Below are 20,809 nucleotides of genomic sequence, written 5' to 3' on the forward strand. Positions count from 1 at the left end.
CGTACGGACAGCGTCAGAGCCTAACTAAGGTACGGCAACAGGGCCTAAGTGAGGCCTATCTTTAGGGCCTGAGTTAGGGACAGTGTCAGGGCATGACTTAGGAGCCGTATAAGGGCCTCTGTAGGATCAGCATTAGGGTCTTCGTTAAAGACATTCTCAGGGCCTCTGTTAGGGACCGCCTCAGGGCCTCACTTAGGGACAGCGTCAGGGCTTACTTTGGGACAGTTTCAGGACCTTGGTAAGACATGGGTCAGGATATTAGCTCGGGATAATGTCAGGACTTTAGATATTGACTGCAGCAGGGCCTTAGAGACAGTGTCTCAGCCTGACTTAGGACTAGCATCAGAGCCTTTGTTAGGTACAGTGTCAGGGACTGAGTTAGGTGTAGTGTCAGGGCCTTAGTTAGGGACAGTGTCAGGGCCTGAGTTAGGACGAGCCTCCAGGCCTCAGTTAGGGCCAGGGTCACGGCCTCGGGACTAATTTTAGGGCCTTAGTTAGGAAGAGCATCAGGGATTTATTTAGCATAAGAAGCTCAACATTAGTTAAAGACAAGGTTAGGCTAAGGTCTAGGGATTGTGTCAGGGCATGACCTAGGGATAGTGTCAAGACCTTAGTTACTTAGGGCATCAGGGCCTAATTTAGGCCCAGTGTCAGGGCTTCAGGTAGGGATAGCGTCAGAGCCTGACTTAGGGAGAGCGACAGGGCTTGAGTGAGGCCTAGTGTCAGAGCCTTAGCTAGGGATAGTATCAGGGCATGACTTAGGAGCAGCATAAGGGCCTTGGTAGGATCAGCCTCAGGGGCTTGGTTAAAGACATTATCAGGGCCTCTGTTAGGGACAGCCTTAGGGCCTCCCTTAGGGACAGCGTCAGGGCTTACTTAGGGACAGTTTCAGGAGCTTGGTAAGAGATGGGTCCGGAAATTACCTCAGGATAGTGTCAGGACATTAGATATTGACGGCAGCAGGGCCTTAGTTAGGGACAGTGTCAAGGCCTTAGTTAGTACTAGCATCTGGGCCTCTGTTAGGTACAGTGTCAGGGCCTGAGTTAGGAATAGTGTTAGGGCCTTAGTTAGGGACAGTATCACGGCCTTGGGACTAAATTCAGGGCCTGAGGTAGTCACAGCCTAAGGGCTTTAGTTAGCATAAGAGGCAGGACATTTGCTAGGGACAGGGTTAGGGTAAAGTTTAGGGATCGTGTCAGGAAATGACCTAGGGATAGTGTCAAGAGCTTAGTTACAGTATCAGGGCCTTATTTAGGACCCGTGTCAGGGCTTCAGGTAGGGACAGCGTCAGTGCCTGACTCTGGGAGAGCAACAGGGCCTGAGTGAGGCCTAGCGTCAGGCCCATAGCTGGGGACACTGTCAGGGCATGATGTAGGAGCAGCATCAGGGCCTTTGTTGCATCAGCATTAGTGTCTTAGTTACAGACATGATCAGGGCCTGAGTTAGTCACAGCGTCAAGGCCTCAGTTAGGCATAGCTTCAGGGACTGAGTTACGGACAGCCTCAGGTCTTCACTTAGGAACAGCGACAGGGCTTCCTTAGGGACGGTGTCAGGACCTTGGTTAGAAATGGGTCAGGATATTAGCTCAGGATAGCGTCCGGATTTTAGTTATTGCCGGCAGCAGGGCCTATAATTAGAGATAGATTCCGGGTCTTAGTTAGGGACAGTGTCAGGGCCTTAATTAGGACTAGTCTGGGCCTTAGTTAGGGAGAGCATTACGGCTTCGGTGAGGATAAGGGGCAGGACGTTAGCTCGGGACAGAGTCAGGTTCCAGGCCAGTGGTAGTGTCAGGATGTGAGCTAGGGATAGGGTGAAGACCTTAGTCATTGAGAGCATCAGGGCCTTAGTTAGGACCAGCGTCAGGGCCTTCATCAGGACCAGTGTCAGGGCTTCACGTACGGACAGCGTCAGAGCCTAACTAAGGTACGGCAACAGGGCCTAAGTGAGGCCTATCTTTAGGGCCTGAGTTAGGGACAGTGTCAGGGCATGACTTAGGAGCCGTATAAGGGCCTCTGTAGGATCAGCATTAGGGTCTTCGTTAAAGACATTCTCAGGGCCTCTGTTAGGGACCGCCTCAGGGCCTCACTTAGGGACAGCGTCAGGGCTTACTTTGGGACAGTTTCAGGACCTTGGTAAGACATGGGTCAGGATATTAGCTCGGGATAATGTCAGGACTTTAGATATTGACTGCAGCAGGGCCTTAGAGACAGTGTCTCAGCCTGACTTAGGACTAGCATCAGAGCCTTTGTTAGGTACAGTGTCAGGGACTGAGTTAGGTGTAGTGTCAGGGCCTTAGTTAGGGACAGTGTCAGGGCCTGAGTTAGGACGAGCCTCCAGGCCTCAGTTAGGGCCAGGGTCACGGCCTCGGGACTAATTTTAGGGCCTTAGTTAGGAAGAGCATCAGGGATTTATTTATCATAAGAAGCTCAACATTAGTTAAAGACAAGGTTAGGTTAAGGTCTAGGGATTGTGTCAGGGCATGACCTAGGGATAGTGTCAAGACCTTAGTTACTTAGGGCATCAGGGCCTAATTTAGGCCCAGTGTCAGGGCTTCAGGTAGGGATAGCGTCAGAGCCTGACTTAGGGAGAGCAACAGGGCTTGAGTGAGGCCTAGTGTCAGAGCCTTAGCTAGGGATAGTATCAGGGCATGACTTAGGAGCAGCATAAGGGCCTTGGTAGGATCAGCCTCAGGGGCTTGGTTAAAGACATTATCAGGGCCTCTGTTAGGGACAGCCTTAGGGCCTCCCTTAGGGACAGCGTCAGGGCTTACTTAGGGACAGTTTCAGGAGCTTGGTAAGAGATGGGTCCGGAAATTACCTCAGGATAGTGTCAGGACATTAGATATTGACGGCAGCAGGGCCTTAGTTAGGGACAGTGTCAAGGCCTTAGTTAGTACTAGCATCTGGGCCTCTGTTAGGTACAGTGTCAGGGCCTGAGTTAGGAATAGTGTTAGGGCCTTAGTTAGGGACAGTATCACGGCCTTGGGACTAAATTCAGGGCCTGAGGTAGTCACAGCCTAAGGGCTTTAGTTAGCATAAGAGGCAGGACATTTGCTAGGGACAGGGTTAGGGTAAAGTTTAGGGATCGTGTCAGGAAATGACCTAGGGATAGTGTCAAGAGCTTAGTTACAGTATCAGGGCCTTATTTAGGACCCGTGTCAGGGCTTCAGGTAGGGACAGCATCAGTGCCTGACTCTGGGAGAGCAACAGGGCCTGAGTGAGGCCTAGCGTCAGGCCCATAGCTGGGGACACTGTCAGGGCATGATGTAGGAGCAGCATCAGGGCCTTTGTTGCATCAGCATTAGTGTCTTAGTTACAGACATGATCAGGGCCTGAGTTAGTCACAGCGTCAAGGCCTCAGTTAGGCATAGCTTCAGGGACTGAGTTACGGACAGCCTCAGGTCTTCACTTAGGAACAGCGACAGGGCTTCCTTAGGGACGGTGTCAGGACCTTGGTTAGAAATGGGTCAGGATATTAGCTCAGGATAGCGTCCGGATTTTAGTTATTGCCGGCAGCAGGGCCTATAATTAGAGATAGATTCCGGGTCTTAGTTAGGGACAGTGTCAGGGCCTTAATTAGGACTAGTCTGGGCCTTAGTTAGGGAGAGCATTACGGCTTCGGTGAGGATAAGGGGCAGGACGTTAGCTCGGGACAGAGTCAGGTTCCAGGCCAGTGGTAGTGTCAGGATGTGAGCTAGGGATAGGGTGAAGACCTTAGTCATTGAGAGCATCAGGGCCTTAGTTAGGACCAGCGTCAGGGCCTTCATCAGGACCAGTGTCAGGGCTTCACGTACGGACAGCGTCAGAGCCTAACTAAGGTACGGCAACAGGGCCTAAGTGAGGCCTATCTTTAGGGCCTGAGTTAGGGACAGTGTCAGGGCATGACTTAGGAGCCGTATAAGGGCCTCTGTAGGATCAGCATTAGGGTCTTCGTTAAAGACATTCTCAGGGCCTCTGTTAGGGACCGCCTCAGGGCCTCACTTAGGGACAGCGTCAGGGCTTACTTTGGGACAGTTTCAGGACCTTGGTAAGACATGGGTCAGGATATTAGCTCGGGATAATGTCAGGACTTTAGATATTGACTGCAGCAGGGCCTTAGAGACAGTGTCTCAGCCTGACTTAGGACTAGCATCAGAGCCTTTGTTAGGTACAGTGTCAGGGACTGAGTTAGGTGTAGTGTCAGGGCCTTAGTTAGGGACAGTGTCAGGGCCTGAGTTAGGACGAGCCTCCAGGCCTCAGTTAGGGCCAGGGTCACGGCCTCGGGACTAATTTTAGGGCCTTAGTTAGGAAGAGCATCAGGGATTTATTTAGCATAAGAAGCTCAACATTAGTTAAAGACAAGGTTAGGCTAAGGTCTAGGGATTGTGTCAGGGCATGACCTAGGGATAGTGTCAAGACCTTAGTTACTTAGGGCATCAGGGCCTAATTTAGGCCCAGTGTCAGGGCTTCAGGTAGGGATAGCGTCAGAGCCTGACTTAGGGAGAGCGACAGGGCTTGAGTGAGGCCTAGTGTCAGAGCCTTAGCTAGGGATAGTATCAGGGCATGACTTAGGAGCAGCATAAGGGCCTTGGTAGGATGAGCCTCAGGGGCTTGGTTAAAGACATTATCAGGGCCTCTGTTAGGGACAGCCTTAGGGCCTCCCTTAGGGACAGCGTCAGGGCTTACTTAGGGACAGTTTCAGGAGCTTGGTAAGAGATGGGTCCGGAAATTACCTCAGGATAGTGTCAGGACATTAGATATTGACGGCAGCAGGGCCTTAGTTAGGGACAGTGTCAAGGCCTTAGTTAGTACTAGCATCTGGGCCTCTGTTAGGTACAGTGTCAGGGCCTGAGTTAGGAATAGTGTTAGGGCCTTAGTTAGGGACAGTATCACGGCCTTGGGACTAAATTCAGGGCCTGAGGTAGTCACAGCCTAAGGGCTTTAGTTAGCATAAGAGGCAGGACATTTGCTAGGGACAGGGTTAGGGTAAAGTTTAGGGATCGTGTCAGGAAATGACCTAGGGATAGTGTCAAGAGCTTAGTTACAGTATCAGGGCCTTATTTAGGACCCGTGTCAGGGCTTCAGGTAGGGACAGCGTCAGTGCCTGACTCTGGGAGAGCAACAGGGCCTGAGTGAGGCCTAGCGTCAGGCCCATAGCTGGGGACACTGTCAGGGCATGATGTAGGAGCAGCATCAGGGCCTTTGTTGCATCAGCATTAGTGTCTTAGTTACAGACATGATCAGGGCCTGAGTTAGTCACAGCGTCAAGGCCTCAGTTAGGCATAGCTTCAGGGACTGAGTTACGGACAGCCTCAGGTCTTCACTTAGGAACAGCGACAGGGCTTCCTTAGGGACGGTGTCAGGACCTTGGTTAGAAATGGGTCAGGATATTAGCTCAGGATAGCGTCCGGATTTTAGTTATTGCCGGCAGCAGGGCCTATAATTAGAGATAGATTCCGGGTCTTAGTTAGGGACAGTGTCAGGGCCTTAATTAGGACTAGTCTGGGCCTTAGTTAGGGAGAGCATTACGGCTTCGGTGAGGATAAGGGGCAGGACGTTAGCTCGGGACAGAGTCAGGTTCCAGGCCAGTGGTAGTGTCAGGATGTGAGCTAGGGATAGGGTGAAGACCTTAGTCATTGAGAGCATCAGGGCCTTAGTTAGGACCAGCGTCAGGGCCTTCATCAGGACCAGTGTCAGGGCTTCACGTACGGACAGCGTCAGAGCCTAACTAAGGTGCGGCAACAGGGCCTAAGTGAGGCCTATCTTTAGGGCCTGAGTTAGGGACAGTGTCAGGGCATGACTTAGGAGCCGTATAAGGGCCTCTGTAGGATCAGCATTAGGGTCTTCGTTAAAGACATTCTCAGGGCCTCTGTTAGGGACCGCCTCAGGGCCTCACTTAGGGACAGCGTCAGGGCTTACTTTGGGACAGTTTCAGGACCTTGGTAAGACATGGGTCAGGATATTAGCTCGGGATAATGTCAGGACTTTAGATATTGACTGCAGCAGGGCCTTAGAGACAGTGTCTCAGCCTGACTTAGGACTAGCATCAGAGCCTTTGTTAGGTACAGTGTCAGGGACTGAGTTAGGTGTAGTGTCAGGGCCTTAGTTAGGGACAGTGTCAGGGCCTGAGTTAGGACGAGCCTCCAGGCCTCAGTTAGGGCCAGGGTCACGGCCTCGGGACTAATTTTAGGGCCTTAGTTAGGAAGAGCATCAGGGATTTATTTAGCATAAGAAGCTCAACATTAGTTAAAGACAAGGTTAGGTTACGGTCTAGGGATTGTGTCAGGGCATGACCTAGGGATAGTGTCAAGACCTTAGTTACTTAGGGCATCAGGGCCTAATTTAGGCCCAGTGTCAGGGCTTCAGGTAGGGATAGCGTCAGAGCCTGACTTAGGGAGAGCGACAGGGCTTGAGTGAGGCCTAGTGTCAGAGCCTTAGCTAGGGATAGTATCAGGGCATGACTTAGGAGCAGCATAAGGGCCTTGGTAGGATCAGCCTCAGGGGCTTGGTTAAAGACATTATCAGGGCCTCTGTTAGGGACAGCCTTAGGGCCTCCCTTAGGGACAGCGTCAGGGCTTACTTAGGGACAGTTTCAGGAGCTTGGTAAGAGATGGGTCCGGAAATTACCTCAGGATAGTGTCAGGACATTAGATATTGACGGCAGCAGGGCCTTAGTTAGGGACAGTGTCAAGGCCTTAGTTAGTACTAGCATCTGGGCCTCTGTTACGTACAGTGTCAGGGCCTGAGTTAGGAATAGTGTTAGGGCCTTAGTTAGGGACAGTATCACGGCCTTGGGACTAAATTCAGGGCCTGAGGTAGTCACAGCCTAAGGGCTTTAGTTAGCATAAGAGGCAGGACATTTGCTAGGGACAGGGTTAGGGTAAAGTTTAGGGATCGTGTCAGGAAATGACCTAGGGATAGTGTCAAGAGCTTAGTTACAGTATCAGGGCCTTATTTAGGACCCGTGTCAGGGCTTCAGGTAGGGACAGCATCAGTGCCTGACTCTGGGAGAGCAACAGGGCCTGAGTGAGGCCTAGCGTCAGGCCCATAGCTGGGGACACTGTCAGGGCATGATGTAGGAGCAGCATCAGGGCCTTTGTTGCATCAGCATTAGTGTCTTAGTTACAGACATGATCAGGGCCTGAGTTAGTCACAGCGTCAAGGCCTCAGTTAGGCATAGCTTCAGGGACTGAGTTACGGACAGCCTCAGGTCTTCACTTAGGAACAGCGACAGGGCTTCCTTAGGGACGGTGTCAGGACCTTGGTTAGAAATGGGTCAGGATATTAGCTCAGGATAGCGTCCGGATTTTAGTTATTGCCGGCAGCAGGGCCTATAATTAGAGATAGATTCCGGGTCTTAGTTAGGGACAGTGTCAGGGCCTTAATTAGGACTAGTCTGGGCCTTAGTTAGGGAGAGCATTACGGCTTCGGTGAGGATAAGGGGCAGGACGTTAGCTCGGGACAGAGTCAGGTTCCAGGCCAGTGGTAGTGTCAGGATGTGAGCTAGGGATAGGGTGAAGACCTTAGTCATTGAGAGCATCAGGGCCTTAGTTAGGACCAGCGTCAGGGCCTTCATCAGGACCAGTGTCAGGGCTTCACGTACGGACAGCGTCAGAGCCTAACTAAGGTACGGCAACAGGGCCTAAGTGAGGCCTATCTTTAGGGCCTGAGTTAGGGACAGTGTCAGGGCATGACTTAGGAGCCGTATAAGGGCCTCTGTAGGATCAGCATTAGGGTCTTCGTTAAAGACATTCTCAGGGCCTCTGTTAGGGACCGCCTCAGGGCCTCACTTAGGGACAGCGTCAGGGCTTACTTTGGGACAGTTTCAGGACCTTGGTAAGACATGGGTCAGGATATTAGCTCGGGATAATGTCAGGACTTTAGATATTGACTGCAGCAGGGCCTTAGAGACAGTGTCTCAGCCTGACTTAGGACTAGCATCAGAGCCTTTGTTAGGTACAGTGTCAGGGACTGAGTTAGGTGTAGTGTCAGGGCCTTAGTTAGGGACAGTGTCAGGGCCTGAGTTAGGACGAGCCTCCAGGCCTCAGTTAGGGCCAGGGTCACGGCCTCGGGACTAATTTTAGGGCCTTAGTTAGGAAGAGCATCAGGGATTTATTTAGCATAAGAAGCTCAACATTAGTTAAAGACAAGGTTAGGCTAAGGTCTAGGGATTGTGTCAGGGCATGACCTAGGGATAGTGTCAAGACCTTAGTTACTTAGGGCATCAGGGCCTAATTTAGGCCCAGTGTCAGGGCTTCAGGTAGGGATAGCGTCAGAGCCTGACTTAGGGAGAGCGACAGGGCTTGAGTGAGGCCTAGTGTCAGAGCCTTAGCTAGGGATAGTATCAGGGCATGACTTAGGAGCAGCATAAGGGCCTTGGTAGGATCAGCCTCAGGGGCTTGGTTAAAGACATTATCAGGGCCTCTGTTAGGGACAGCCTTAGGGCCTCCCTTAGGGACAGCGTCAGGGCTTACTTAGGGACAGTTTCAGGAGCTTGGTAAGAGATGGGTCCGGAAATTACCTCAGGATAGTGTCAGGACATTAGATATTGACGGCAGCAGGGCCTTAGTTAGGGACAGTGTCAAGGCCTTAGTTAGTACTAGCATCTGGGCCTCTGTTAGGTACAGTGTCAGGGCCTGAGTTAGGAATAGTGTTAGGGCCTTAGTTAGGGACAGTATCACGGCCTTGGGACTAAATTCAGGGCCTGAGGTAGTCACAGCCTAAGGGCTTTAGTTAGCATAAGAGGCAGGACATTTGCTAGGGACAGGGTTAGGGTAAAGTTTAGGGATCGTGTCAGGAAATGACCTAGGGATAGTGTCAAGAGCTTAGTTACAGTATCAGGGCCTTATTTAGGACCCGTGTCAGGGCTTCAGGTAGGGACAGCGTCAGTGCCTGACTCTGGGAGAGCAACAGGGCCTGAGTGAGGCCTAGCGTCAGGCCCATAGCTGGGGACACTGTCAGGGCATGATGTAGGAGCAGCATCAGGGCCTTTGTTGCATCAGCATTAGTGTCTTAGTTACAGACATGATCAGGGCCTGAGTTAGTCACAGCGTCAAGGCCTCAGTTAGGCATAGCTTCAGGGACTGAGTTACGGACAGCCTCAGGTCTTCACTTAGGAACAGCGACAGGGCTTCCTTAGGGACGGTGTCAGGACCTTGGTTAGAAATGGGTCAGGATATTAGCTCAGGATAGCGTCCGGATTTTAGTTATTGCCGGCAGCAGGGCCTATAATTAGAGATAGATTCCGGGTCTTAGTTAGGGACAGTGTCAGGGCCTTAATTAGGACTAGTCTGGGCCTTAGTTAGGGAGAGCATTACGGCTTCGGTGAGGATAAGGGGCAGGACGTTAGCTCGGGACAGAGTCAGGTTCCAGGCCAGTGGTAGTGTCAGGATGTGAGCTAGGGATAGGGTGAAGACCTTAGTCATTGAGAGCATCAGGGCCTTAGTTAGGACCAGCGTCAGGGCCTTCATCAGGACCAGTGTCAGGGCTTCACGTACGGACAGCGTCAGAGCCTAACTAAGGTGCGGCAACAGGGCCTAAGTGAGGCCTATCTTTAGGGCCTGAGTTAGGGACAGTGTCAGGGCATGACTTAGGAGCCGTATAAGGGCCTCTGTAGGATCAGCATTAGGGTCTTCGTTAAAGACATTCTCAGGGCCTCTGTTAGGGACCGCCTCAGGGCCTCACTTAGGGACAGCGTCAGGGCTTACTTTGGGACAGTTTCAGGACCTTGGTAAGACATGGGTCAGGATATTAGCTCGGGATAATGTCAGGACTTTAGATATTGACTGCAGCAGGGCCTTAGAGACAGTGTCTCAGCCTGACTTAGGACTAGCATCAGAGCCTTTGTTAGGTACAGTGTCAGGGACTGAGTTAGGTGTAGTGTCAGGGCCTTAGTTAGGGACAGTGTCAGGGCCTGAGTTAGGACGAGCCTCCAGGCCTCAGTTAGGGCCAGGGTCACGGCCTCGGGACTAATTTTAGGGCCTTAGTTAGGAAGAGCATCAGGGATTTATTTAGCATAAGAAGCTCAACATTAGTTAAAGACAAGGTTAGGTTAAGGTCTAGGGATTGTGTCAGGGCATGACCTAGGGATAGTGTCAAGACCTTAGTTACTTAGGGCATCAGGGCCTAATTTAGGCCCAGTGTCAGGGCTTCAGGTAGGGATAGCGTCAGAGCCTGACTTAGGGAGAGCGACAGGGCTTGAGTGAGGCCTAGTGTCAGAGCCTTAGCTAGGGATAGTATCAGGGCATGACTTAGGAGCAGCATAAGGGCCTTGGTAGGATGAGCCTCAGGGGCTTGGTTAAAGACATTATCAGGGTCTCTGTTAGGGACAGCCTTAGGGCCTCCCTTAGGGACAGCGTCAGGGCTTACTTAGGGACAGTTTCAGGAGCTTGGTAAGAGATGGGTCCGGAAATTACCTCAGGATAGTGTCAGGACATTAGATATTGACGGCAGCAGGGCCTTAGTTAGGGACAGTGTCAAGGCCTTAGTTAGTACTAGCATCTGGGCCTCTGTTAGGTACAGTGTCAGGGCCTGAGTTAGGAATAGTGTTAGGGCCTTAGTTAGGGACAGTATCACGGCCTTGGGACTAAATTCAGGGCCTGAGGTAGTCACAGCCTAAGGGCTTTAGTTAGCATAAGAGGCAGGACATTTGCTAGGGACAGGGTTAGGGTAAAGTTTAGGGATCGTGTCAGGAAATGACCTAGGGATAGTGTCAAGAGCTTAGTTACAGTATCAGGGCCTTATTTAGGACCCGTGTCAGGGCTTCAGGTAGGGACAGCGTCAGTGCCTGAGTCTGGGAGAGCAACAGGGCCTGAGTGAGGCCTAGCGTCAGGCCCATAGCTGGGGACACTGTCAGGGCATGATGTAGGAGCAGCATCAGGGCCTTTGTTGCATCAGCATTAGTGTCTTAGTTACAGACATGATCAGGGCCTGAGTTAGTCACAGCGTCAAGGCCTCAGTTAGGCATAGCTTCAGGGACTGAGTTACGGACAGCCTCAGGTCTTCACTTAGGAACAGCGACAGGGCTTCCTTAGGGACGGTGTCAGGACCTTGGTTAGAAATGGGTCAGGATATTAGCTCAGGATAGCGTCCGGATTTTAGTTATTGCCGGCAGCAGGGCCTATCTTAGAGATAGATTCCGGGCCTTAGTTAGGGACAGTGTCAGGGCCTTAATTAGGACTAGTCTGGGCCTTAGTTAGGGAGAGCATTACGGCTTCGGTGAGGATAAGGGGCAGGACGTTAGCTCGGGACAGAGTCAGGTTCCAGGCCAGTGGTAGTGTCAGGATGTGAGCTAGGGATAGGGTGAAGACCTTAGTCATTGAGAGCATCAGGGCCTTAGTTAGGACCAGCGTCAGGGCCTTCATCAGGACCAGTGTCAGGGCTTCACGTACGGACAGCGTCAGAGCCTAACTAAGGTACGGCAACGGGGCCTAAGTGAGGCCTATCTTTAGGGCCTGAGTTAGGGGCAGTGTCAGGGCATGACTTAGGAGCCGTATAAGGGCCTCTGTAGGATCAGCATTAGGGTCTTCGTTAAAGACATTCTCAGGGCCTCTGTTAGGGACCGCCTCAGGGCCTCACTTAGGGACAGCGTCAGGGCTTACTTTGGGACAGTTTCAGGACCTTGGTAAGACATGGGTCAGGATATTAGCTCGGGATAATGTCAGGACTTTAGATATTGACTGCAGCAGGGCCTTAGAGACAGTGTCTCAGCCTGACTTAGGACTAGCATCAGAGCCTTTGTTAGGTACAGTGTCAGGGACTGAGTTAGGTGTAGTGTCAGGGCCTTAGTTAGGGACAGTGTCAGGGCCTGAGTTAGGACGAGCCTCCAGGCCTCAGTTAGGGCCAGGGTCACGGCCTCGGGACTAATTTTAGGGCCTTAGTTAGGAAGAGCATCAGGGATTTATTTAGCATAAGAAGCTCAACATTAGTTAAAGACAAGGTTAGGTTACGGTCTAGGGATTGTGTCAGGGCATGACCTAGGGATAGTGTCAAGACCTTAGTTACTTAGGGCATCAGGGCCTAATTTAGGCCCAGTGTCAGGGCTTCAGGTAGGGATAGCGTCAGAGCCTGACTTAGGGAGAGCGACAGGGCTTGAGTGAGGCCTAGTGTCAGAGCCTTAGCTAGGGATAGTATCAGGGCATGACTTAGGAGCAGCATAAGGGCCTTGGTAGGATCAGCCTCAGGGGCTTGGTTAAAGACATTATCAGGGCCTCTGTTAGGGACAGCCTTAGGGCCTCCCTTAGGGACAGCGTCAGGGCTTACTTAGGGACAGTTTCAGGAGCTTGGTAAGAGATGGGTCCGGAAATTACCTCAGGATAGTGTCAGGACATTAGATATTGACGGCAGCAGGGCCTTAGTTAGGGACAGTGTCAAGGCCTTAGTTAGTACTAGCATCTGGGCCTCTGTTACGTACAGTGTCAGGGCCTGAGTTAGGAATAGTGTTAGGGCCTTAGTTAGGGACAGTATCACGGCCTTGGGACTAAATTCAGGGCCTGAGGTAGTCACAGCCTAAGGGCTTTAGTTAGCATAAGAGGCAGGACATTTGCTAGGGACAGGGTTAGGGTAAAGTTTAGGGATCGTGTCAGGAAATGACCTAGGGATAGTGTCAAGAGCTTAGTTACAGTATCAGGGCCTTATTTAGGACCCGTGTCAGGGCTTCAGGTAGGGACAGCATCAGTGCCTGACTCTGGGAGAGCAACAGGGCCTGAGTGAGGCCTAGCGTCAGGCCCATAGCTGGGGACACTGTCAGGGCATGATGTAGGAGCAGCATCAGGGCCTTTGTTGCATCAGCATTAGTGTCTTAGTTACAGACATGATCAGGGCCTGAGTTAGTCACAGCGTCAAGGCCTCAGTTAGGCATAGCTTCAGGGACTGAGTTACGGACAGCCTCAGGTCTTCACTTAGGAACAGCGACAGGGCTTCCTTAGGGACGGTGTCAGGACCTTGGTTAGAAATGGGTCAGGATATTAGCTCAGGATAGCGTCCGGATTTTAGTTATTGCCGGCAGCAGGGCCTATAATTAGAGATAGATTCCGGGTCTTAGTTAGGGACAGTGTCAGGGCCTTAATTAGGACTAGTCTGGGCCTTAGTTAGGGAGAGCATTACGGCTTCGGTGAGGATAAGGGGCAGGACGTTAGCTCGGGACAGAGTCAGGTTCCAGGCCAGTGGTAGTGTCAGGATGTGAGCTAGGGATAGGGTGAAGACCTTAGTCATTGAGAGCATCAGGGCCTTAGTTAGGACCAGCGTCAGGGCCTTCATCAGGACCAGTGTCAGGGCTTCACGTACGGACAGCGTCAGAGCCTAACTAAGGTACGGCAACAGGGCCTAAGTGAGGCCTATCTTTAGGGCCTGAGTTAGGGACAGTGTCAGGGCATGACTTAGGAGCCGTATAAGGGCCTCTGTAGGATCAGCATTAGGGTCTTCGTTAAAGACATTCTCAGGGCCTCTGTTAGGGACCGCCTCAGGGCCTCACTTAGGGACAGCGTCAGGGCTTACTTTGGGACAGTTTCAGGACCTTGGTAAGACATGGGTCAGGATATTAGCTCGGGATAATGTCAGGACTTTAGATATTGACTGCAGCAGGGCCTTAGAGACAGTGTCTCAGCCTGACTTAGGACTAGCATCAGAGCCTTTGTTAGGTACAGTGTCAGGGACTGAGTTAGGTGTAGTGTCAGGGCCTTAGTTAGGGACAGTGTCAGGGCCTGAGTTAGGACGAGCCTCCAGGCCTCAGTTAGGGCCAGGGTCACGGCCTCGGGACTAATTTTAGGGCCTTAGTTAGGAAGAGCATCAGGGATTTATTTAGCATAAGAAGCTCAACATTAGTTAAAGACAAGGTTAGGCTAAGGTCTAGGGATTGTGTCAGGGCATGACCTAGGGATAGTGTCAAGACCTTAGTTACTTAGGGCATCAGGGCCTAATTTAGGCCCAGTGTCAGGGCTTCAGGTAGGGATAGCGTCAGAGCCTGACTTAGGGAGAGCGACAGGGCTTGAGTGAGGCCTAGTGTCAGAGCCTTAGCTAGGGATAGTATCAGGGCATGACTTAGGAGCAGCATAAGGGCCTTGGTAGGATCAGCCTCAGGGGCTTGGTTAAAGACATTATCAGGGCCTCTGTTAGGGACAGCCTTAGGGCCTCCCTTAGGGACAGCGTCAGGGCTTACTTAGGGACAGTTTCAGGAGCTTGGTAAGAGATGGGTCCGGAAATTACCTCAGGATAGTGTCAGGACATTAGATATTGACGGCAGCAGGGCCTTAGTTAGGGACAGTGTCAAGGCCTTAGTTAGTACTAGCATCTGGGCCTCTGTTACGTACAGTGTCAGGGCCTGAGTTAGGAATAGTGTTAGGGCCTTAGTTAGGGACAGTATCACGGCCTTGGGACTAAATTCAGGGCCTGAGGTAGTCACAGCCTAAGGGCTTTAGTTAGCATAAGAGGCAGGACATTTGCTAGGGACAGGGTTAGGGTAAAGTTTAGGGATCGTGTCAGGAAATGACCTAGGGATAGTGTCAAGAGCTTAGTTACAGTATCAGGGCCTTATTTAGGACCCGTGTCAGGGCTTCAGGTAGGGACAGCGTCAGTGCCTGACTCTGGGAGAGCAACAGGGCCTGAGTGAGGCCTAGCGTCAGGCCCATAGCTGGGGACACTGTCAGGGCATGATGTAGGAGCAGCATCAGGGCCTTTGTTGCATCAGCATTAGTGTCTTAGTTACAGACATGATCAGGGCCTGAGTTAGTCACAGCGTCAAGGCCTCAGTTAGGCATAGCTTCAGGGACTGAGTTACGGACAGCCTCAGGTCTTCACTTAGGAACAGCGACAGGGCTTCCTTAGGGACGGTGTCAGGACCTTGGTTAGAAATGGGTCAGGATATTAGCTCAGGATAGCGTCCGGATTTTAGTTATTGCCGGCAGCAGGGCCTATAATTAGAGATAGATTCCGGGTCTTAGTTAGGGACAGTGTCAGGGCCTTAATTAGGACTAGTCTGGGCCTTAGTTAGGGAGAGCATTACGGCTTCGGTGAGGATAAGGGGCAGGACGTTAGCTCGGGACAGAGTCAGGTTCCAGGCCAGTGGTAGTGTCAGGATGTGAGCTAGGGATAGGGTGAAGACCTTAGTCATTGAGAGCATCAGGGCCTTAGTTAGGACCAGCGTCAGGGCCTTCATCAGGACCAGTGTCAGGGCTTCACGTACGGACAGCGTCAGAGCCTAACTAAGGTACGGCAACAGGGCCTAAGTGAGGCCTATCTTTAGGGCCTGAGTTAGGGACAGTGTCAGGGCATGACTTAGGAGCCGTATAAGGGCCTCTGTAGGATCAGCATTAGGGTCTTCGTTAAAGACATTCTCAGGGCCTCTGTTAGGGACCGCCTCAGGGCCTCACTTAGGGACAGCGTCAGGGCTTACTTTGGGACAGTTTCAGGACCTTGGTAAGACATGGGTCAGGATATTAGCTCGGGATAATGTCAGGACTTTAGATATTGACTGCAGCAGGGCCTTAGAGACAGTGTCTCAGCCTGACTTAGGACTAGCATCAGAGCCTTTGTTAGGTACAGTGTCAGGGACTGAGTTAGGTGTAGTGTCAGGGCCTTAGTTAGGGACAGTGTCAGGGCCTGAGTTAGGACGAGCCTCCAGGCCTCAGTTAGGGCCAGGGTCACGGCCTCGGGACTAATTTTAGGGCCTTAGTTAGGAAGAGCATCAGGGATTTATTTATCATAAGAAGCTCAACATTAGTTAAAGACAAGGTTAGGTTAAGGTCTAGGGATTGTGTCAGGGCATGACCTAGGGATAGTGTCAAGACCTTAGTTACTTAGGGCATCAGGGCCTAATTTAGGCCCAGTGTCAGGGCTTCAGGTAGGGATAGCGTCAGAGCCTGACTTAGGGAGAGCGACAGGGCTTGAGTGAGGCCTAGTGTCAGAGCCTTAGCTAGGGATAGTATCAGGGCATGACTTAGGAGCAGCATAAGGGCCTTGGTAGGATGAGCCTCAGGGGCTTGGTTAAAGACATTATCAGGGTCTCTGTTAGGGACAGCCTTAGGGCCTCCCTTAGGGACAGCGTCAGGGCTTACTTAGGGACAGTTTCAGGAGCTTGGTAAGAGATGGGTCCGGAAATTACCTCAGGATAGTGTCAGGACATTAGATATTGACGGCAGCAGGGCCTTAGTTAGGGACAGTGTCAAGGCCTTAGTTAGTACTAGCATCTGGGCCTCTGTTAGGTACAGTGTCAGGGCCTGAGTTAGGAATAGTGTTAGGGCCTTAGTTAGGGACAGTATCACGGCCTTGGGACTAAATTCAGGGCCTGAGGTAGTCACAGCCTAAGGGCTTTAGTTAGCATAAGAGGCAGGACATTTGCTAGGGACAGGGTTAGGGTAAAGTTTAGGGATCGTGTCAGGAAATGACCTAGGGATAGTGTCAAGAGCTTAGTTACAGTATCAGGGCCTTATTTAGGACCCGTGTCAGGGCTTCAGGTAGGGACAGCGTCAGTGCCTGAGTCTGGGAGAGCAACAGGGCCTGAGTGAGGCCTAGCGTCAGGCCCATAGCTGGGGACACTGTCAGGGCATGATGTAGGAGCAGCATCAGGGCCTTTGTTGCATCAGCATTAGTGTCTTAGTTACAGACATGATCAGGGCCTGAGTTAGTCACAGCGTCAAGGCCTCAGTTAGGCATAGCTTCAGGGACTGAGTTACGGACAGCCTCAGGTCTTCACTTAGGAACAGCGACAGGGCTTCCTTAGGGACAGCGTCAGGGCTTACTTAGGGACAGTTTCAGGAGCTTGGTAAGAGATGGGTCCGGAAATTACCTCAGGATAGTGTCAGGACATTAGATATTGACGGCAGCAGGGCCTTAGTTAGGGACAGTGTCAAGGCCTTAGTTAGTACTAGCATCTGGGCCTCTGTTACGTACAGTGTCAGGGCCTGAGTTAGGAATAGTGTTAGGGCCTTAGTTAGGGACAGTATCACGGCCTTGGGACTAAATTCAGGGCCTGAGGTAGTCACAACATAAGGGCTTTAGTTAGCATAAGAGGCAGGACATTTGCTAGGGACAGGGTTAGGGTAAAGTTTAGGGATCGTGTCAGGAAATGACCTAGGGATAGTGTCAAGAGCTTAGTTACAGTATCAGGGCCTTATTTAGGACCCGTGTCAGGGCTTCAGGTAGGGACAGCGTCAGTGCCTGAGTCTGGGAGAGCAACAGGGCCTGAGTGAGGCCTAGCGTCAGGCCCATAGCTGGGGACACTGTCAGGGCATGATGTAGGAGCAGCATCAGGGCCTTTGTTGCATCAGCATTAGTGTCTTAGTTACAGACATGATCAGGGCCTGAGTTAGTCACAGCGTCAAGACCTCAGTTAGGCATAGCTTCAGGGACTGAGTTACGGACAGCCTCAGGTCTTCACTTAGGAACAGCGACAGGGCTTCCTTAGGGACGGTGTCAGGACCTTGGTTAGAAATGGGTCAGGATATTAGCTCAGGATAGTGTCCGGATTTTAGTTATTGCCGGCAACAGGGCCTATAATTAGAGATAGATTCCGGGTCTTAGTTAGGGACAGTGTCAGGGCCTTAATTAGGACTAGTCTGGGCCTTAGTTAGGGAGAGCATTATGGCTTCGGTGAGGATAAGGGGCAGGACGTTAGCTCGGGACAGAGTCAGGTTCCAGGCCAGTGGTAGTGTCAGGATGTGAGCTAGGGATAGGGTGAAGACCTTAGTCATTGAGAGCATCAGGGCCTTAGTTAGGACCAGCGTCAGGGCCTTCATCAGGACCAGTGTCAGGGCTTCACGTACGGACAGCGTCAGAGCCTAACTAAGGTACGGCAACAGGGCCTAAGTGAGGCCTATCTTTAGGGCCTGAGTTAGGGACAGTGTCGGCATGACTTGGGAGCCGTATAAGGGCCTCTGTAGGTTCAGCATTAGGGTCTTCGTTAAAGACATTCTCAGAGCCTCTGTTAGGGACCGCCTCAGGGCCTCACTTAGGGACAGCGTCAGGGCTTACTTTGGGACAGTTTCAGGACCTTGGTAAGACATGGGTCAGGATATTAGCTCGGGATAATGTCAGGACTTTAGATATTGACTGCAGCAGGGCCTTAGAGACAGTGTCTCAGCCTGACTTAGGACTAGCATCAGAGCCTTTGTTAGGTACAGTGTCAGGGACTGAGTTAGGTGTAGTGTCAGGGCCTTAGTTAGGGACAGTGTCAGGGCCTGAGTTAGGACGAGCCTCCAGGCCTCAGTTAGGGCCAGGGTCACGGCCTCGGGACTAATTTTAGGGCCTTAGTTAGGAAGAGCATCAGGGATTTATTTAGCATAAGAAGCTCAACATTAGTTAAAGACAAGGTTAGGTTAAGGTCTAGGGATTGTGTCAGGGCATGACCTAGGGATAGTGTCAAGACCTTAGTTACTTAGGGCATCAGGGCCTAATTTAGGCCCAGTGTCAGGGCTTCAGGTAGGGATAGCGTCAGAGCCTGACTTAGGGAGAGCGACAGGGCTTGAGTGAGGCCTAGTGTCAGAGCCTTAGCTAGGGATAGTATCAGGGCATGACTTAGGAGCAGCATAAGGGCCTTGGTAGGATGAGCCTCAGGGGCTTGGTTAAAGACATTATCAGGGCCTCTGTTAGGGACAGCCTTAGGGCCTCCCTTAGGGACAGCGTCAGGGCTTACTTAGGGACAGTTTCAGGAGCTTGGTAAGAGATGGGTCCGGAAATTACCTCAGGATAGTGTCAGGACATTAGATATTGACGGCAGCAGGGCCTTAGTTAGGGACAGTGTCAAGGCCTTAGTTAGTACTAGCATCTGGGCCTCTGTTACGTACAGTGTCAGGGCCTGAGTTAGGAATAGTGTTAGGGCCTTAGTTAGGGACAGTATCACGGCCTTGGGACTAAATTCAGGGCCTGAGGTAGTCACAGCCTAAGGGCTTTAGTTAGCATAAGAGGCAGGACATTTGCTAGGGACAGGGTTAGGGTAAAGTTTAGGGATCGTGTCAGGAAATGACCTAGGGATAGTGTCAAGAGCTTAGTTACAGTATCAGGGCCTTATTTAGGACCCGTGTCAGGGCTTCAGGTAGGGACAGCGTCAGTGCCTGACTCTGGGAGAGCAACAGGGCCTGAGTGAGGCCTAGCGTCAGGCCCATAGCTGGGGACACTGTCAGGGCATGATGTAGGAGCAGCATCAGGGCCTTTGCTGCATCAGCATTAGTGTCTTAGTTACAGACATGATCAGGGCCTGAGTTAGTCACAGCGTCAAGGCCTCAGTTAGGCATAGCTTCAGGGACTGAGTTACGGACAGCCTCAGGTCTTCACTTAGGAACAGCGACAGGGCTTCCTTAGGGACGGTGTCAGGACCTTGGTTAGAAATGGGTCAGGATATTAGCTCAGGATAGTGTCCGGATTTTAGTTATTGCCGGCAGCAGGGCCTATAATTAGAGATAGATTCCGGGTCTTAGTTAGGGACAGTGTCAGGGCCTTAATTAGGTCTAGTCTGGGCCTTAGTTAGGGAGAGCATGACGGCTTCGGTGAGGATAAGGGGCAGGACGTTAGCTCGGGACAGAGTCAGGTTCCAGGCCAGTGGTAGTGTCAGGATGTGAGCTAGGGATAGGGTGAAGACCTTAGTTATTGAGAGCATCAGGGCCTTAGTTAGGACCAGCGTCAGGGCCTTCATCAGGACCAGTGTCAGGGCTTCACGTACGGACAGCGTCAGAGCCTAACTAAGGTACGGCAACAGGGCCTAAGTGAGGCCTATCTTTAGGGCCTGAGTTAGGGACAGTGTCGGCATGACTTAGGAGCCGTATAAGGGCCTCTGTAGGATCAGCATTAGGGTCTTCGTTAAAGACATTCTCAGGGCCTCTGTTAGGGACCGCCTCAGGGCCTCACTTAGGGACAGCGTCAGGGCTTACTTTGGGACAGTTTCAGGACCTTGGTAAGACATGGGTCAGGATATTAGCTCGGGATAATATCAGGACTTTAGATATTGACTGCAGCAGGGCCTTAGAGACAGTGTCTCAGCCTGACTTAGGACTAGCATCAGAGCTTTTGTTAGGTACAGTGTCAGGGACTGAGTTAGGTGTAGTGTCAGGGCCTTAGTTAGGGACAGTGTCAGGGCCTGAGTTAGGACGAGCCTCCAGGCCTCAGTTAGGGCCAGGGTCACGGCCTCGGGACTAATTTTAGGGCCTTAGTTAGGAAGAGCATCAGGGATTTATTTAGCATAAGAAGCTCAACATTAGTTAAAGACAAGGTTAGGTTAAGGTCTAGGGATTGTGTCAGGGCATGACCTAGGGATAGTGTCAAGACCTTAGTTACTTAGGGCATCAGGGCCTAATTTAGGCCCAGTGTCAGGGCTTCAGGTAGGGATAGCGTCAGAGCCTGACTTAGGGAGAGCGACAGGGCTTGAGTGAGGCCTAGTGTCAGAGCCTTAGCTAGGGATAGTATCAGGGCATGACTTAGGAGCAGCATAAGGGCCTTGGTAGGATGAGCCTCAGGGGCTTGGTTAAAGACATTATCAGGGCCTCTGTTAGGGACAGCCTTAGGGCCTCCCTTAGGGACAGCGTCAGGGCTTACTTAGGGACAGTTTCAGGAGCTTGGTAAGAGATGGGTCCGGAAATTACCTCAGGATAGTGTCAGGACATTAGATATTGACGGCAGCAGGGCCTTAGTTAGGGACAGTGTCAAGGCCTTAGTTAGTACTAGCATCTGGGCCTCTGTTAGGTACAGTGTCAGGGCCTGAGTTAGGAATAGTGTTAGGGCCTTAGTTAGGGACAGTATCACGGCCTTGGGACTAAATTCAGGGCCTGAGGTAGTCACAGCCTAAGGGCTTTAGTTAGCATAAGAGGCAGGACATTTGCTAGGGACAGGGTTAGGGTAAAGTTTAGGGA

The 20,809-nt window shown here is 51.6% G+C and overlaps 1 protein-coding gene across 1 annotated transcript in view; it reads right to left on the reverse strand.

Annotated features, from left to right (window-relative positions):
* Positions 1-20,809, reverse strand: part of LOC132350467 (myosin-13-like) — a 1,192,166-nt gene that overhangs the window by 310,162 nt on the left and 861,195 nt on the right.

Source organism: Balaenoptera ricei, chromosome 16, assembly GCF_028023285.1.
Source record: "Balaenoptera ricei isolate mBalRic1 chromosome 16, mBalRic1.hap2, whole genome shotgun sequence".
Lineage (NCBI taxonomy): Eukaryota > Metazoa > Chordata > Mammalia > Artiodactyla > Balaenopteridae > Balaenoptera > Balaenoptera ricei.